Consider the following 17,723-nt stretch of genomic DNA (forward strand, 5'->3'; position numbering starts at 1 on the left):
CTACAAGATTACGACGGTTTCATGCGCTTTCACATTAGATATCGCAGTTCCCGACTTGTAATGGTGAAAAACACAGCATCTCACTAAGTGACATTGTTTAACGCGGTTTTGGCGCGGTTCATATCTTAACCTAACCTAACCTTACCTAAACCAACCTAACCTAACCTAACCTAACGAAACCTTACCTAACATACCCTAACCTAACCTAACCTAACCTAACCTAACCTAACCAAACCTAACCTAACCTAACCTAACGTAACGTAACCTAACCTAACCTAACCTAACCTAACCTAACCTAACCTAACCTAACGACGTTTGCAAGCGCTTTCACATTAGATATCGCAGTTCCCGACTTGTAATGGTGAAAAACACTGCATCTCACTAAGTGACATTGATTATTGCGGTTTTACGACGGTTCATATCTTAACCTAACCTAACATTCGCACTTGTATTAAAAAACGCTCTATTACACTGTTTCGTTCACAATTAGGATATTTGCATAACCTCACAGTTTTTCACCAACTTATTGCAGTACAGAACGCTGTATCTCGCTAAATGACATTGTTCTTTAAGGTTTCACGATGCTTGCATGCGCTTTAACGAGAATATCACAATATAGCAGTTTCGCACTTGTAACGGTAGAACACGCAGTATTTGGCTTGTTCATGCCGTTTTGTGTGCTTTCACAACATTTCACCTATCGCAGTTTAATACTCGCTATAAAACAACACTATCTCGTTAGATGACGTCGTTTTTGGTAGTTTCACGACGCTACCTAGCTTAAACTAACCTAACCTAACCTAACCTTCGCACTTCTATCGTTAGAAAACGTTTTACTCGCCACTTTACAATGTTTTCTACAAGATTACGACGGTTTCATGCGCTTTCACATTAGATATTGTAGTTCCCGACTTGTAATGTTGAAAAACACTACATCTCACTAAGTGACATTGTTTAATGCGGTTTTACGACGGTTGATATGTCAACCTAACCTAACATTCGCACTTGTATCTAAAGACGCTCAATTACACTGTTTCATTCACAATTACGATATTTGCTTGACCTCACAGTTTCTCACCAACTTATTACAGTACAGAACGCTGTATCTCGCTAAATGACATCGTTCTTTAAGGTTTCACGATACTTGCATGCGCTTTACCGAGAATGTCACAACATAGCAGTTTCGCACTTGTAACGGTACAACACGCAGTATTTGGCTTGTTCATGCCGTTTTGTGTGCTTTCACAACATTTTACCTATCGCAGTTTCGTACTCGCAATAAAACAACACTATCTCGTTAGATGACGTCGTTTTTGGTGGTTTCACGACGCTACCTAGCTTAAACTAACATAACTCAACCTAACATAACCTTCGCACTTCTATCGTTAGAAAACGTTTTACTCGCTACTTTACATTGCTTTCTACAACATTACGACGGTTTCAAGCGCTTTCACATTAGATATCGCAGTTCCCAACTTGTAAAGGTGAAAAACACTGCATCTCACTAAGTGACATTGTTTATTGCGGTTTTACGACGGTTCATACCTTAACCTAACGTAACCTAACCTAACCTAACCCAACCTAACCTAACATAACCTAACCTAACCTAACCTAACCAAACCTAACCTAACGTAACCTAACCTAACCTAACCTAACCTAACCTAACCTAACCTAACCTAACCTAACGACGTTTGCAAGTGCTTTCACATTAGATATCGCAGTTCCCAACTTGTAATGGTGAAAAACACTGCATCTCACTAAGTGACATTGTTTAATGCGGTTTTACGACGGTTCATATCTTAACCTAACCTAACATTCGTACTTGTATTGAAAAACGCTCTATTACACTGTTTCGTTCACAATTACGATATTTGCATAACCTCACAGTTTTTCACCAACTTATTGCAGTACAGAACGCTGTATCTCGCTAAATGACATCGTTCTTTAAGGTTTCACGATGCTTGCATGCGCTTTAACGAGAATATCACAATATAGCAGTTTCGCACTTGTAACGGTAGAACACGCAGTATTTGGCTTGTTCATGCCGTTTTGAGTGCTTTCACAACATTTTACCTGTCGCAGTTTCGTACTCGCATTAAAACAACACTATCTCGTTAGATGACGTCGTTTTTGGTGGTTTCACGACGCTACCTAGCTTAAACTAACATAACTCAAACTAACCGAACCTTCGCACTTCTATCGTTAGAAAACGTTTTATTCGCTACTTTACAATGTTTTCTACAAGATTACGACGGTTTCATGCGCTTTCACATTAGATATCGCAGTTCCCGACTTGTAATGGTGAAAAACACAGCATCTCACTAAGTGACATTGTTTAACGCGGTTTTAGCGCGGTTCATATCTTAACCTAACCTAACCTTACCTAAACCAACCTAACCTAACCTAACCTAACCAAACCTTACCTAACATACCCTAACCTAACCTAACCTAACCTAACCTAACCAAACCTAACCTAACCTAACCTAACGTAACGTAACCTAACCTAACCTAACCTAACCTAACCTAACCTAACCTAACGACGTTTGCAAGCGCTTTCACATTAGATATCGCAGTTCCCGACTTGTAATGGTGAAAAACACTGCATCTCACTAAGTGACATTGATTATTGCGGTTTTACGACGGTTCATATCTTAACCTAACCTAACATTCGCACTTGTATTAAAAAACGCTCTATTACACTGTTTCGTTCACAATTAGGATATTTGCATAACCTCACAGTTTTTCACCAACTTATTGCAGTACAGAACGCTGTATCTCGCTAAATGACATTGTTCTTTAAGGTTTCACGATGCTTGCATGCGCTTTAACGAGAATATCACAATATAGCAGTTTCGCACTTGTAACGGTAGAACACGCAGTATTTGGCTTGTTCATGCCGTTTTGTGTGCTTTCACAACATTTCACCTATCGCAGTTTAATACTCGCTATAAAACAACACTATCTCGTTAGATGACGTCGTTTTTGGTAGTTTCACGACGCTACCTAGCTTAAACTAACCTAACCTAACCTAACCTTCGCACTTCTATCGTTAGAAAACGTTTTACTCGCCACTTTACAATGTTTTCTACAAGATTACGACGGTTTCATGCGCTTTCACATTAGATATTGTAGTTCCCGACTTGTAATGTTGAAAAACACTACATCTCACTAAGTGACATTGTTTAATGCAGTTTTACGACGGTTGATATGTCAACCTAACCTAACATTCGCACTTGTATCTAAAGACGCTCAATTACACTGTTTCGTTCACAATTACGATATTTGCTTGACCTCACAGTTTCTCACCAACTTATTACAGTACAGAACGCTGTATCTCGCTAAATGACATCGTTCTTTAAGGTTTCACGATACTTGCATGCGCTTTACCGAGAATGTCACAACATAGCAGTTTCGCACTTGTAACGGTACAACACGCAGTATTTGGCTTGTTCATGCCGTTTTGTGTGCTTTCACAACATTTTACCTATCGCAGTTTCGTACTCGCAATAAAACAACACTATCTCGTTAGATGACGTCGTTTTTGGTGGTTTCACAACGCTACCTAGCTTAAACTAACATAACTCAACCTAACATAACCTTCGCACTTCTATCGTTAGAAAACGTTTTACTCGCTACTTTACATTGCTTTCTACAACATTACGACGGTTTCAAGCGCTTTCTCATTAGATATCGCAGTTCCCAACTTGTAAAGGTGAAAAACACTGCATCTCACTAAGTGACATTGTTTATTGCGGTTTTACGACGGTTCATATCTTAACCTAACGTAACCTAACCTAACCTAACCCAACCTAACCTAACATAACCTAACCTAACCTAACCTAACCTAACCAAACCTAACCTAACGTAACCTAACCTAACCTAACCTAACCTAACCTAACGACGTTTGCAAGCGCTTTCACATTAGATATCGCAGTTCCCAACTTGTAATGGTGAAAAACACTGCATCTCACTAAGTGACATTGTTTAATGCGGTTTTACGACGGTTCATATCTTAACCTAACCTAACATTCGTACTTGTATTGAAAAACGCTCTATTACACTGTTTCGTTCACAATTACGATATTTGCATAACCTCACAGTTTTTCACCAACTTATTGCAATACAGAACGCTGTATCTCGCTAAATGACATTGTTCTTTAAGGTTTCACGATGCTTGCATGCGCTTTAACGAGAATGTCACAACATAGCAGTTTCGCACTTGTAACGGTACAACACGCAGTATTTGGCTTGTTCATGCCATTTTGAGTGCTTTCACCACATTTTACCTGTCGCAGTTTCGTACTCGCATTAAAACAACACTATCTCGTTAGATGACGTCGTTTTTGGTGGTTTCACGACGCTACCTAGCTTAAACTAACATAACTCAAACTAACCGAACCTTCGCACTTCTATCGTTAGAAAACGTTTTATTCGCTACTTTACAATGTTTTCTACAAGATTACGACGGTTTCATGCGCTTTCACATTAGATATCGCAGTTCCCGACTTGTAATGGTGAAAAACACAGCATCTCACTAAGTGACATTGTTTAACGCGGTTTTAGCGCGGTTCATATCTTAACCTAACCTAACCTTACCTAAACCAACCTAACCTAACCTAACCTAACCAAACCTTACCTAACATACCCTAACCTAACCTAACCTAACCTAACCAAACCTAACCTAACCTAACCTAACGTAACGTAACCTAACCTAACCTAACCTAACCTAACCTAACGACGTTTGCAAGCGCTTTCACATTAGATATCGCAGTTCCCGACTTGTAATGGTGAAAAACACTGCATCTCACTAAGTGACATTGATTAATGCGGTTTTACGACGGTTCATATCTTAACCTAACCTAACATTCGCACTTGTATTAAAAAACGCTCTATTACACTGTTTCGTTCACAATTAGGATATTTGCATAACCTCACAGTTTTTCACCAACTTATTGCAGTACAGAACGCTGTATCTCGCTAAATGACATTGTTCTTTAAGGTTTCACGATGCTTGCATGCGCTTTAACGAGAATATCACAATATAGCAGTTTCGCACTTGTAACGGTAGAACACGCAGTATTTGGCTTGTTCATGCCGTTTTGTGTGCTTTCACAACATTTCACCTATCGCAGTTTAATACTCGCTATAAAACAACACTATCTCGTTAGATGACGTCGTTTTTGGTAGTTTCACGACGCTACCTAGCTTAAACTAACCTAACCTAACCTAACCTTCGCACTTCTATCGTTAGAAAACATTTTACTCGCCACTTTACAATGTTTTCTACAAGATTACGACGGTTTCATGCGCTTTCACATTAGATATCGTAGTTCCCGACTTGTAATGTTGAAAAACACTACATCTCACTAAGTGACATTGTTTAATGCGGTTTTACGACGGTTGATATGTCAACCTAACCTAACATTCGCACTTGTATCTAAAGACGCTCAATTACACTGTTTCGTTCACAATTACGATATTTGCTTGACCTCACAGTTCCTCACCAATTTATTACAGTACAGAACGCTGTATCTCGCTAAATGACATCGTTCTTTAAGGTTTCACGATACTTGCATGCGCTTTACCGAGAATGTCACAACATAGCAGTTTCGCACTTGTAACGGTACAACACGCAGCATTTGGCTTGTTCATGCCGTTTTGTGTGCTTTCACAACATTTTACCTATCGCAGTTTCGTACTCGCAATAAAACAACACTATCTCGTTAGATGACGTCGTTTTTGGTGGTTTCACGACGCTACCTAGCTTAAACTAACATAACTCAACCTAACATAACCTTCGCACTTCTATCGTTAGAAAACGTTTTACTCGCTACTTTACATTGCTTTCTACAACATTACGACGGTTTCAAGCGCTTTCACATTAGATATCGCAGTTCCCAACTTGTAAAGGTGAAAAACACTGCATCTCACTAAGTGACATTGTTTATTGCGGTTTTACGACGGTTCATATCTTAACCTAACCTAACCTAACCTAACCAAACCTTACCTAACATACCCTAACCTAACCTAACCTAACCTAACCTAACCTAACCAAACCTAACCTAACCTAACCTAACGTAACCTAACCTAACCTAACCTAACCTAACCTAACCTAACGACGTTTGCAAGCGCTTTCACATTAGATATCGCAGTTCCCGACTTGTAATGGTGAAAAACACTGCATCTCACTAAGTGACATTGATTAATGCGGTTTTACGACGGTTCATACCTTAACCTAACCTAACATTCGCACTTGTATTAAAAAACGCTCTATTACACTGTTTCGTTCACAATTAGGATATTTGCATAACCTCACAGTTTTTCACCAACTTATTGCAGTACAGAACGCTGTATCTCGCTAAATGACATTGTTCTTTAAGGTTTCACGATGCTTGCATGCGCTTTAACGAGAATATCACATTATAGCAGTTTCGCACTTGTAACGGTAGAACACGCAGTATTTGGCTTGTTCATGCCGTTTTGTGTGCTTTCACAACATTTCACCTATCGCAGTTTAATACTCGCTATAAAACAACACTATCTCGTTAGATGACGTCGTTTTTGGTAGTTTCACGACGCTACCTAGCTTAAACTAACCTAACCTAACCTAACCTTCGCACTTCTATCGTTAGAAAACGTTTTACTCGCCACTTTACAATGTTTTCTACAAGATTACGACGGTTTCATGCGCTTTCACATTAGATATCGTAGTTCCCGACTTGTAATGTTGAAAAACACTACATCTCACTAAGTGACATTGTTTAATGCGGTTTTACGACGGTTGATATGTCAACCTAACCTAACATTCGCACTTGTATCTAAAGACGCTCAATTACACTCGTTCACAATTACGATATTTGCTTGACCTCACAGTTTCTCACCAACTTATTACAGTACAGAACGCTGTATCTCGCTAAATGACATCGTTCTTTAAGGTTTCACGATACTTGCATGCGCTTTAACGAGAATATCACAATAAAGCAGTTTCGCACTTGTAACGGCACAAGACGCAGTATCTGGCTAGTTCATGCCATTTTGTGTGCTTTCCCAATATTTCACCTATCGCAGTTTCGTACTCGCAATAAAACAACACTATCTCGTTAGATGACATCGTTTTTGGTGGTTTCACGACGCTACCTAGCTCAAACTAACCGAACCTTCGCACTTCTATCGTTAGAAAACGTTTTATTCGCTACTTTACAATGTTTTCTACAAGATTACGACGGTTTCATGCGCTTTCACATTAGATATCGCAGTTCCCGACTTGTAATGGTGGAAAACACAGCATCTCACTAAGTGACATTGTTTAATGCGGTTTTAGCGCGGTTCATATCTTAACCTAACCTAACCTTACCTAACCCAACCTAACCTAACCTAACCTAACCAAACCTTACCTAACATACCCTAACCTAACCTAACCTAACCTAACCAAACCTAACCTAACCTAACCTAACCTAACCTAACGACGTTTGCAAGCGCTTTCACATTAGATATCGCAGTTCCCGACTTGTAATGGTGAAAACACTGCATCTCACTAAGTGACATTGTTTAATGCGGTTTTACGACGGTTCATACCTTAACCTAACCTAACCTAACCTAACCTAACCTAACCTTACCTAACCTAACCTAACCTAACCCAACCCAACTTAACCTAACCTAACCTAACCTAACCTAAACTAACCTAACCCAACCTAACCTAACCTAACCTAACCTAACCCAACCTAACCCAACCCATCCCAACCTAACCTAACCTAAGCTAACCTAACCTAACCTAACCAAACCTAACCTAACCTAACTTAACCTAACCTAACGTAACCTAACCTAACCTATTCTAACGTAACCTAACCTTACCTGACCTAACCTAACCTAACGTAACCTAACCTAACCTAACCTAACGTAACCTAACCTAACCTAACCTAACGTAACCTAACCTAACCTAACCCAACCTAACCCAACCCAACCCAACCCAACAACACCCAACCCAACCTAACCTAACCTAACCTAACCTTACCTAACCTAACCAAATTATCCTTACCTAACCTAACCTAACCTAACGTAACCTAACCTAACCTAACGTAACCTAACCTAACGTAACCTAACCTAACCTAACCTAACCTAACCCAACCTAACCTAACCTAACCTAACCTAACCCAACTCAACCCAACCTAACCTAATCTAACCTAACCTAACCTAACCTAACCTAACCTAACCTAACCTAACCAAACCTAACCTAACCTAACCTAACCTAACCTAACGACGGTTGCAAGCGCTTTCACATTAAATATCGCAGTTCCCCACTTTTAATGGTGAAAAACACTGCATCTCAGTAATTGACATTGTTTAATGCGGTTTTACGACGGTTCATATCTTAACCTAACCTAACATTCGCACTTGTATCTAAAAACGCTCTATTACACTGTTTTGTTCACAATTACGATATTTGCATAACCTCACAGTTTTTCACCAACTTATTGCAGTACATAACGCTGTATCTCGCTAAATGACATTGTTTTTAAGGTTTCACGATGCTTGCATGCGATTTAACGAGAATATCACAATATAGCAGTTTCGCACTTGTAACGGCACAAGACGCAGTATCTGGCTAGTTCATGCCATTTTGTGTGCTTTCCCAATATTTCACCTATCGCAGTTTCGTACTCGCAATAAAACAACACTATCTCGTTAGATGACATCGTTTTTGGTGGTTTCACGACGCTACCTAGCTCAAACTAACCGAACCTTCGCACTTCTATCGTTAGAAAACGTTTTATTCGCTACTTTACAATGTTTTCTACAAGATTACGACGGTTTCATGCGCTTTCACATTAGATATCGCAGTTCCCGACTTGTAATGGTGGAAAACACAGCATCTCACTAAGTGACATTGTTTAATGCGGTTTTAGCGCGGTTCATATCTTAACCTAACCTAACCTTACCTAACCCAACCTAACCTAACCTAACCTAACCAAACCTTACCTAACATACCCTAACCTAACCTAACCTAACCTAACCAAACCTAACCTAACCTAACCTAACCTAACCTAACGACGTTTGCAAGCGCTTTCACATTAGATATCGCAGTTCCCGACTTGTAATGGTGAAAACACTGCATCTCACTAAGTGACATTGTTTAATGCGGTTTTACGACGGTTCATACCTTAACCTAACCTAACCTAACCTAACCTAACCTTACCTAACCTAACCTAACCTAACCCAACCCAACTTAACCTAACCTAACCTAACCTAACCTAAACTAACCTAACCCAACCTAACCTAACCTAACCTAACCTAACCCAACCTAACCCAACCCATCCCAACCTAACCTAACCTAAGCTAACCTAACCTAACTTAACCTAACCTAACGTAACCTAACCTAACCTATTCTAACGTAACCTAACCTTACCTGACCTAACCTAACCTAACGTAACCTAACCTAACCTAACCTAACGTAACCTAACCTAACCTAACCTAACGTAACCTAACCTAACCTAACCCAACCTAACCCAACCCAACCCAACCCAACAACACCCAACCCAACCTAACCTAACCTAACCTAACCTTACCTAACCTAACCAAATTATCCTTACCTAACCTAACCTAACCTAACGTAACCTAACCTAACCTAACGTAACCTAACCTAACGTAACCTAACCTAACCTAACCTAACCTAACCCAACCTAACCTAACCTAACCTAACCTAACCCAACTCAACCCAACCTAACCTAATCTAACCTAACCTAACCTAACCTAACCAAACCTAACCTAACCTAACCTAACCTAACCTAACGACGGTTGCAAGCGCTTTCACATTAAATATCGCAGTTCCCCACTTTTAATGGTGAAAAACACTGCATCTCAGTAATTGACATTGTTTAATGCGGTTTTACGACGGTTCATATCTTAACCTAACCTAACATTCGCACTTGTATCTAAAAACGCTCTATTACACTGTTTTGTTCACAATTACGATATTTGCATAACCTCACAGTTTTTCACCAACTTATTGCAGTACATAACGCTGTATCTCGCTAAATGACATTGTTTTAAGGTTTCACGATGCTTGCATGCGATTTAACGAGAATATCACAATATAGCAGTTTCGCACTTGTAACGGTAGAACACGCAGTATTTGGCTTGTTCATGCCGTTTTGTGTGCTTTCACAACATTTCACCTATCGCAGTTTAATACTCGCTATAAAACAACACTATCTCGTTAGATGACGTCGTTTTTGGTAGTTTCACGACGCTACCTAGCTTAACTAACCTAACCTAACCTAACCTTCGCACTTCTATCGTTAGAAAACGTTTTACTCGCCACTTTATAATGTTTTCTACAAGATTACGACGGTTTCATGCGCTTTCACATTAGATATCGTAGTTCCCGACTTATAATGTTGAAAAACACTACATCTCACTAAGTGACATTGTTTAATGCGGTTTTACGACGGTTGATATGTCAACCTAACCTAACATTCGCACTTGTATCTAAAGACGCTCAATTACACTGTTTCGTTCACAATTACGATATTTGCTTGACCTCACAGTTTCTCACCAACTTATTACAGTACAGAACGCTGTATCTCGCTAAATGACATCGTTCTTTAAGGTTTCACGATACTTGCATGCGCTTTACCGAGAATGTCACAACATAGCAGTTTCGCACTTGTAACGGTACAACACGCAGCATTTGGCTTGTTCATGCCGTTTTGTGTGCTTTCACAACATTTTACCTATCGCAGTTTCGTACTCGCAATAAAACAACACTATCTCGTTAGATGACGTCGTTTTTGGTGGTTTCACGACGCTACCTAGCTTAAACTAACATAACTCAACCTAACATAACCTTCGCACTTCTATCGTTAGAAAACGTTTTACTCGCTACATTACATTGCTTTCTACAACATTACGACGGTTTCAAGCGCTTTCACATTAGATATCGCAGTTCCCAACTTGTAAAGGTGAAAAACACTGCATCTCACTAAGTGACATTGTTTATTGCGGTTTTACGACGGTTCATACCTTAACCAAACGTAACCTAACCTAACCTAACCCAACCTAACCTAACATAACCTAACCTAACCTAACCTAACCAAACCTAACCTAACGTAACCTAACCTAACCTAACCTAACCTAACCTAACCTAACCTAACGACGTTTGCAAGCGCTTTCACATTAGATATCGCAGTTCCCAACTTGTAATGGTGAAAAACACTGCATCTCACTAAGTGACATTGTTTAATGCGGTTTTACGACGGTTCATATCTTAACCTAACCTAACATTCGTACTTGTATTGAAAAACGCTCTATTACACTGTTTCGTTCACAATTACGATATTTGCATAACCTCACAGTTTTTCACCAACTTATTGCAGTACAGAACGCTGTATCTCGCTAAATGACATTGTTCTTTAAGGTTTCACGATGCTTGCATGCGCTTTAACGAGAATATCACAATATAGCAGTTTCGCACTTGTAACGGTAGAACACGCAGTATTTGGCTTGTTCATGCCGTTTTGTGTGCATTCACAACATTTCACCTATCGCAGTTTAATACTCGCAATAAAACAACACTATCTCGTTAGATGACGTCGTTTTTGGTAGTTTCACGACGCTACCTAGCCTAAACTAACCTAACCTAACCTAACCTTCGCACTTCTATCGTTAGAAAACGTTTTACTCGCAATTTTACAATGTTTTCTACAAGATTACGACGGTTTCATGTGCTTTCACATTAGATATCGCAGTTCCCGACTTGTAATGGTGAAAAACACTGCATCTCACTAAGTGACATTGATTAATGCGGTTTTACGACGGTTTATATCTTAACCTAACCTAACATTCGCACTTGTATCTAAATACGCTCAATTACACTGTTTCGTTCACAATTACGATATTTGCATAACCTCACAGTTTTTCACCAACTTATTGCAGTACAGAACGCTGTATCTCGCTAAATGACATTGTTCTTTAAGGTTTCACGATGCTTGCATGCGCTTTAACGAGAATATCACATTATAGCAGTTTCGCACTTGTAACGGTAGAACACGCAGTATTTGGCTTGTTCATGCCGTTTTGTGTGCTTTCACAACATTTCACCTATCGCAGTTTAATACTCGCTATAAAACAACACTATCTCGTTAGATGACGTCGTTTTTGGTAGTTTCACGACGCTACCTAGCTTAAACTAACCTAACCTAACCTAACCTAACCTTCGCACTTCTATCGTTAGAAAACGTTTTACTCGCCACTTTACAATGTTTTCTACAAGATTACGACGGTTTCATGCGCTTTCACATTAGATATCGTAGTTCCCGACTTGTAATGTTGAAAAACACTACATCTCACTAAGTGACATTGTTTAATGCGGTTTTACGACGGTTGATATGTCAACCTAACCTAACATTCGCACTTGTATCTAAAGACGCTCAATTACACTGTTTCGTTCACAATTACGATATTTGCTTGACCTCACAGTTTCTCACCAACTTATTACAGTACAGAACGCTGTATCTCGCTAAATGACATCGTTCTTTAAGGTTTCACGATACTTGCATGCGCTTTACCGAGAATGTCACAACATAGCAGTTTCGCACTTGTAACGGTACAACACGCAGTATTTGGCTTGTTCATGCCGTTTTGTGTGCTTTCACAACATTTTACCTATCGCAGTTTCGTACTCGCAATAAAACAACACTATCTCGTTAGATGACGTCGTTTTTGGTGGTTTCACAACGCTACCTAGCTTAAACTAACATAACTCAACCTAACATAACCTTCGCACTTCTATCGTTAGAAAACGTTTTACTCGCTACTTTACATTGCTTTCTACAACATTACGACGGTTTCAAGCGCTTTCACATTAGATATCGCAGTTCCCAACTTGTAAAGGTGAAAAACACTGCATCTCACTAAGTGACATTGTTTATTGCGGTTTTACGACGGTTCATACCTTAACCTAACGTAACCTAACCTAACCTAACCTAACCCAACCTAACCTAACATAACCTAACCTAACCTAACCTAACCAAACCTAACCTAACGTAACCTAACCTAACCTAACCTAACCTAACCTAACGACGTTTGCAAGCGCTTTCACATTAGATATCGCAGTTCCCAACTTGTAATGGTGAAAAACACTGCATCTCACTAAGTGACATTGTTTAATGCGGTTTTACGACGGTTCATATCTTAACCTAACCTAACATTCGTACTTGTATTGAAAAACGCTCTATTACACTGTTTCGTTCACAATTACGATATTTGCATAACCTCACAGTTTTTCACCAACTTATTGCAGTACAGAACGCTGTATCTCGCTAAATGACATTGTTCTTTAAGGTTTCACGATGCTTGCATGCGCTTTAACGAGAATATCACAATATAGCAGTTTCGCACTTGTAACGGTAGAACACGCAGTATTTTGCTTGTTCATGCCGTTTTGTGTGCATTCACAACATTTCACCTATCGCAGTTTAATACTCGCAATAAAACAACACTATCTCGTTAGATGACGTCGTTTTTGGTATTTTCACGACGCTACCTAGCTTAAACTAACCTAACCTAACCTAACCTTCGCACTTCTATCGTTAGAAAACGTTTTACTCGCAATTTTACAATGTTTTCTACAAGATTACGACGGTTTCATGCGCTTTCACATTAGATATTGTAGTTCCCGACTTGTAATGTTGAAAAACACTACATCTCACTAAGTGACATTGTTTAATGCGGTTTTACGACGGTTGATATCTCAACCTAACCTAACATTCGCACTTGTATCTAAATACGCTCAATTACACTGTTTCGTTCACAATTACGATATTTGCTTGACCTCACAGTTTCTCACCAACTTATTACAGTACAGAACGCTGTATCTCGCTAGATGACATCGTTCTTTAAGGTTTCACGATACTTGCATGCGCTTTAATGAGAATATCACAATAAAGCAGTTTCGCACTTGCAACGGCACAAGACGCAGTATCTGGCTAGTTCATGCCATTTTGTGTGCTTTCCCAATATTTCACCTATCGCAGTTTCGTACTCGCAATAAAACAACACTATCTCGTTAGATGACATCGTTTTTGGTGGTTTCACGACGCTACCTAGCTCAAACTAACCGAACCTTCGCACTTCTATCGTTAGAAAACGTTTTATTCGCTACTTTACAATGTTTTCTACAAGATTACGACGGTTTCATGCGCTTTCACATTAGATATCGCAGTTCCCGACTTGTAATGGTGGAAAACACAGCATCTCACTAAGTGACATTGTTTAATGCGGTTTTAGCGCGGTTCATATCTTAACCTAACCTAACCTTACCTAACCCAACCTAACCTAACCTAACCTAACCAAACCTTACCTAACATACCCTAACCTAACCTAACCTAACCTAACCAAACCTAACCTAACCTAACCTAACCTAACCTAACGACGTTGGCAAGCGCTTTCACATTAGATATCGCAGTTCCCGACTTGTAATGGTGAAAACACTGCATCTCACTAAGTGACATTGTTTAATGCGGTTTTACGACGGTTCATACCTTAACCTAACCTAACCTAACCTAACCTAACCTTACCTTACCTAACCTAACCTAACCTAACCCAACCCAACTTAACCTAACCTAACCCAACCTAACCTAAACTAACCTAACCCAACCTAACCTAACCTAACCTAACCTAACCCAACCTAACCCAACCCATCCCAACCTAACCTAACCTAAGCTAACCTAACCTAACCTAACCAAACCTAACCTAACCTAACTTAACCTAACCTAACGTAACCTAACCTAACCTATTCTAACGTAACCTAACCTTACCTGACCTAACCTAACCTAACGTAACCTAACCTAACCTAACCTAACCTAACGTAACCTAACCTAACCTAACCTAACGTAACCTAACCTAACCTAACCCAACCTAACCCAACCCAACCCAACCCAACAACACCCAACCCAACCTAACCTAACCTAACCTAACCTTACCTAACCTAACCAAATTATCCTTACCTAACCTAACCTAACCTAACGTAACCTAACCTAACCTAACGTAACCTAACCTAACGTAACCTAACCTAACCTAACCTAACCTAACCCAACCTAACCTAACCTAACCTAACCTAACCCAACTCAACCCAACCTAACATAATCTAACCTAACCTAACCTAACCTAACCTAACCAAACCTAACCTAACCTAACCTAACCTAACCTAACCTAACCTAACGACGGTTGCAAGCGCTTTCACATTAAATATCGCAGTTCCCCACTTTTAATGGTGAAAAACACTGCATCTCAGTAATTGACATTGTTTAATGCGGTTTTACGACGGTTCATATCTTAACCTAACCTAACATTCGCACTTGTATCTAAAAACGCTCTATTACACTGTTTTGTTCACAATTACGATATTTGCATAACCTCACAGTTTTTCACCAACTTATTGCAGTACATAACGCTGTATCTCGCTAAATGACATTGTTTTTAAGGTTTCACGATGCTTGCATGCGATTTAACGAGAATATCACAATATAGCAGTTTCGCACTTGTAACGGTAGAACACGCAGTATTTGGCTTGTTCATGCCGTTTTGTGTGCTTTCACAACATTTCACCTATCGCAGTTTAATACTCGCTATAAAACAACACTATCTCGTTAGATGACGTCGTTTTTGGTAGTTTCACGACGCTACCTAGCTTAACTAACCTAACCTAACCTAACCTTCGCACTTCTATCGTTAGAAAACGTTTTACTCGCCACTTTATAATGTTTTCTACAAGATTACGACGGTTTCATGCGCTTTCACATTAGATATCGTAGTTCCCGACTTATAATGTTGAAAAACACTACATCTCACTAAGTGACATTGTTTAATGCGGTTTTACGACGGTTGATATGTCAACCTAACCTAACATTCGCACTTGTATCTAAAGACGCTCAATTACACTGTTTCGTTCACAATTACAATATTTGCTTGACCTCACAGTTTCTCACCAACTTATTACAGTACAGAACGCTGTATCTCGCTAAATGACATCGTTCTTTAAGGTTTCACGATACTTGCATGCGCTTTACCGAGAATGTCACAACATAGCAGTTTCGCACTTGTAACGGTACAACACGCAGCATTTGGCTTGTTCATGCCGTTTTGTGTGCTTTCACAACATTTTACCTATCGCAGTTTCGTACTCGCAATAAAACAACACTATCTCGTTAGATGACGTCGTTTTTGGTGGTTTCACGACGCTACCTAGCTTAAACTAACATAACTCAACCTAACATAACCTTCGCACTTCTATCGTTAGAAAACGTTTTACTCGCTACATTACATTGCTTTCTACAACATTACGACGGTTTCAAGCGCTTTCACATTAGATATCGCAGTTCCCAACTTGTAAAGGTGAAAAACACTGCATCTCACTAAGTGACATTGTTTATTGCGGTTTTACGACGGTTCATACCTTAACCTAACGTAACCTAACCTAACCTAACCCAACCTAACCTAACATAACCTAACCTAACCTAACCTAACCAAACCTAACCTAACGTAACCTAACCTAACCTAACCTAACCTAACCTAACGACGTTTGCAAGCGCTTTCACATTAGATATCGCAGTTCCCAACTTGTAATGGTGAAAAACACTGCATCTCACTAAGTGACATTGTTTAATGCGGTTTTACGACGGTTCATATCTTAACCTAACCTAACATTCGTACTTGTATTGAAAAACGCTCTATTACACTGTTTCGTTCACAATTACGATATTTGCATACCCTCACAGTTTTTCACCAACTTATTGCAGTACAGAACGCTGTATCTCGCTAAATGACATTGTTCTTTAAGGTTTCACGATGCTTGCATGCGCTTTAACGAGAATATCACAATATAGCAGTTTCGCACTTGTAACGGTAGAACACGCAGTATTTGGCTTGTTCATGCCGTTTTGTGTGCATTCACAACATTTCACCTATCGCAGTTTAATACTCGCAATAAAACAACACTATCTCGTTAGATGACGTCGTTTTTGGTAGTTTCACGACGCTACCTAGCCTAAACTAACCTAACCTAACCTAACCTTCGCACTTCTATCGTTAGAAAACGTTTTACTCGCAATTTTACAATGTTTTCTACAAGATTACGACGGTTTCATGTGCTTTCACATTAGATATCGCAGTTCCCGACTTGTAATGGTGAAAAACACTGCATCTCACTAAGTGACATTGATTAATGCGGTTTTACGACGGTTTATATCTTAACCTAACCTAACATTCGCACTTGTATCTAAATACGCTCAATTACACTGTTTCGTTCACAATTACGATATTTGCATAACCTCACAGTTTTTCACCAACTTATTGCAGTACAGAACGCTGTATCTCGCTAAATGACATTGTTCTTTAAGGTTTCACGATGCTTGCATGCGCTTTAACGAGAATATCACATTATAGCAGTTTCGCACTTGTAACGGTAGAACACGCAGTATTTGGCTTGTTCATGCCGTTTTGTGTGCTTTCACAACATTTCACCTATCGCAGTTTAATACTCGCTATAAAACAACACTATCTCGTTAGATGACGTCGTTTTTGGTAGTTTCACGACGCTACCTAGCTTAAACTAACCTAACCTAACCTAACCTAACCTTCGCACTTCTATCGTTAGAAAACGTTTTACTCGCCACTTTACAATGTTTTCTACAAGATTACGACGGTTTCATGCGCTTTCACATTAGATA

Source organism: Rhipicephalus microplus, unplaced genomic scaffold (genome assembly GCF_043290135.1).
Source record: "Rhipicephalus microplus isolate Deutch F79 unplaced genomic scaffold, USDA_Rmic scaffold_37, whole genome shotgun sequence".
Taxonomy (NCBI): Eukaryota; Metazoa; Arthropoda; class Arachnida; order Ixodida; family Ixodidae; genus Rhipicephalus; species Rhipicephalus microplus.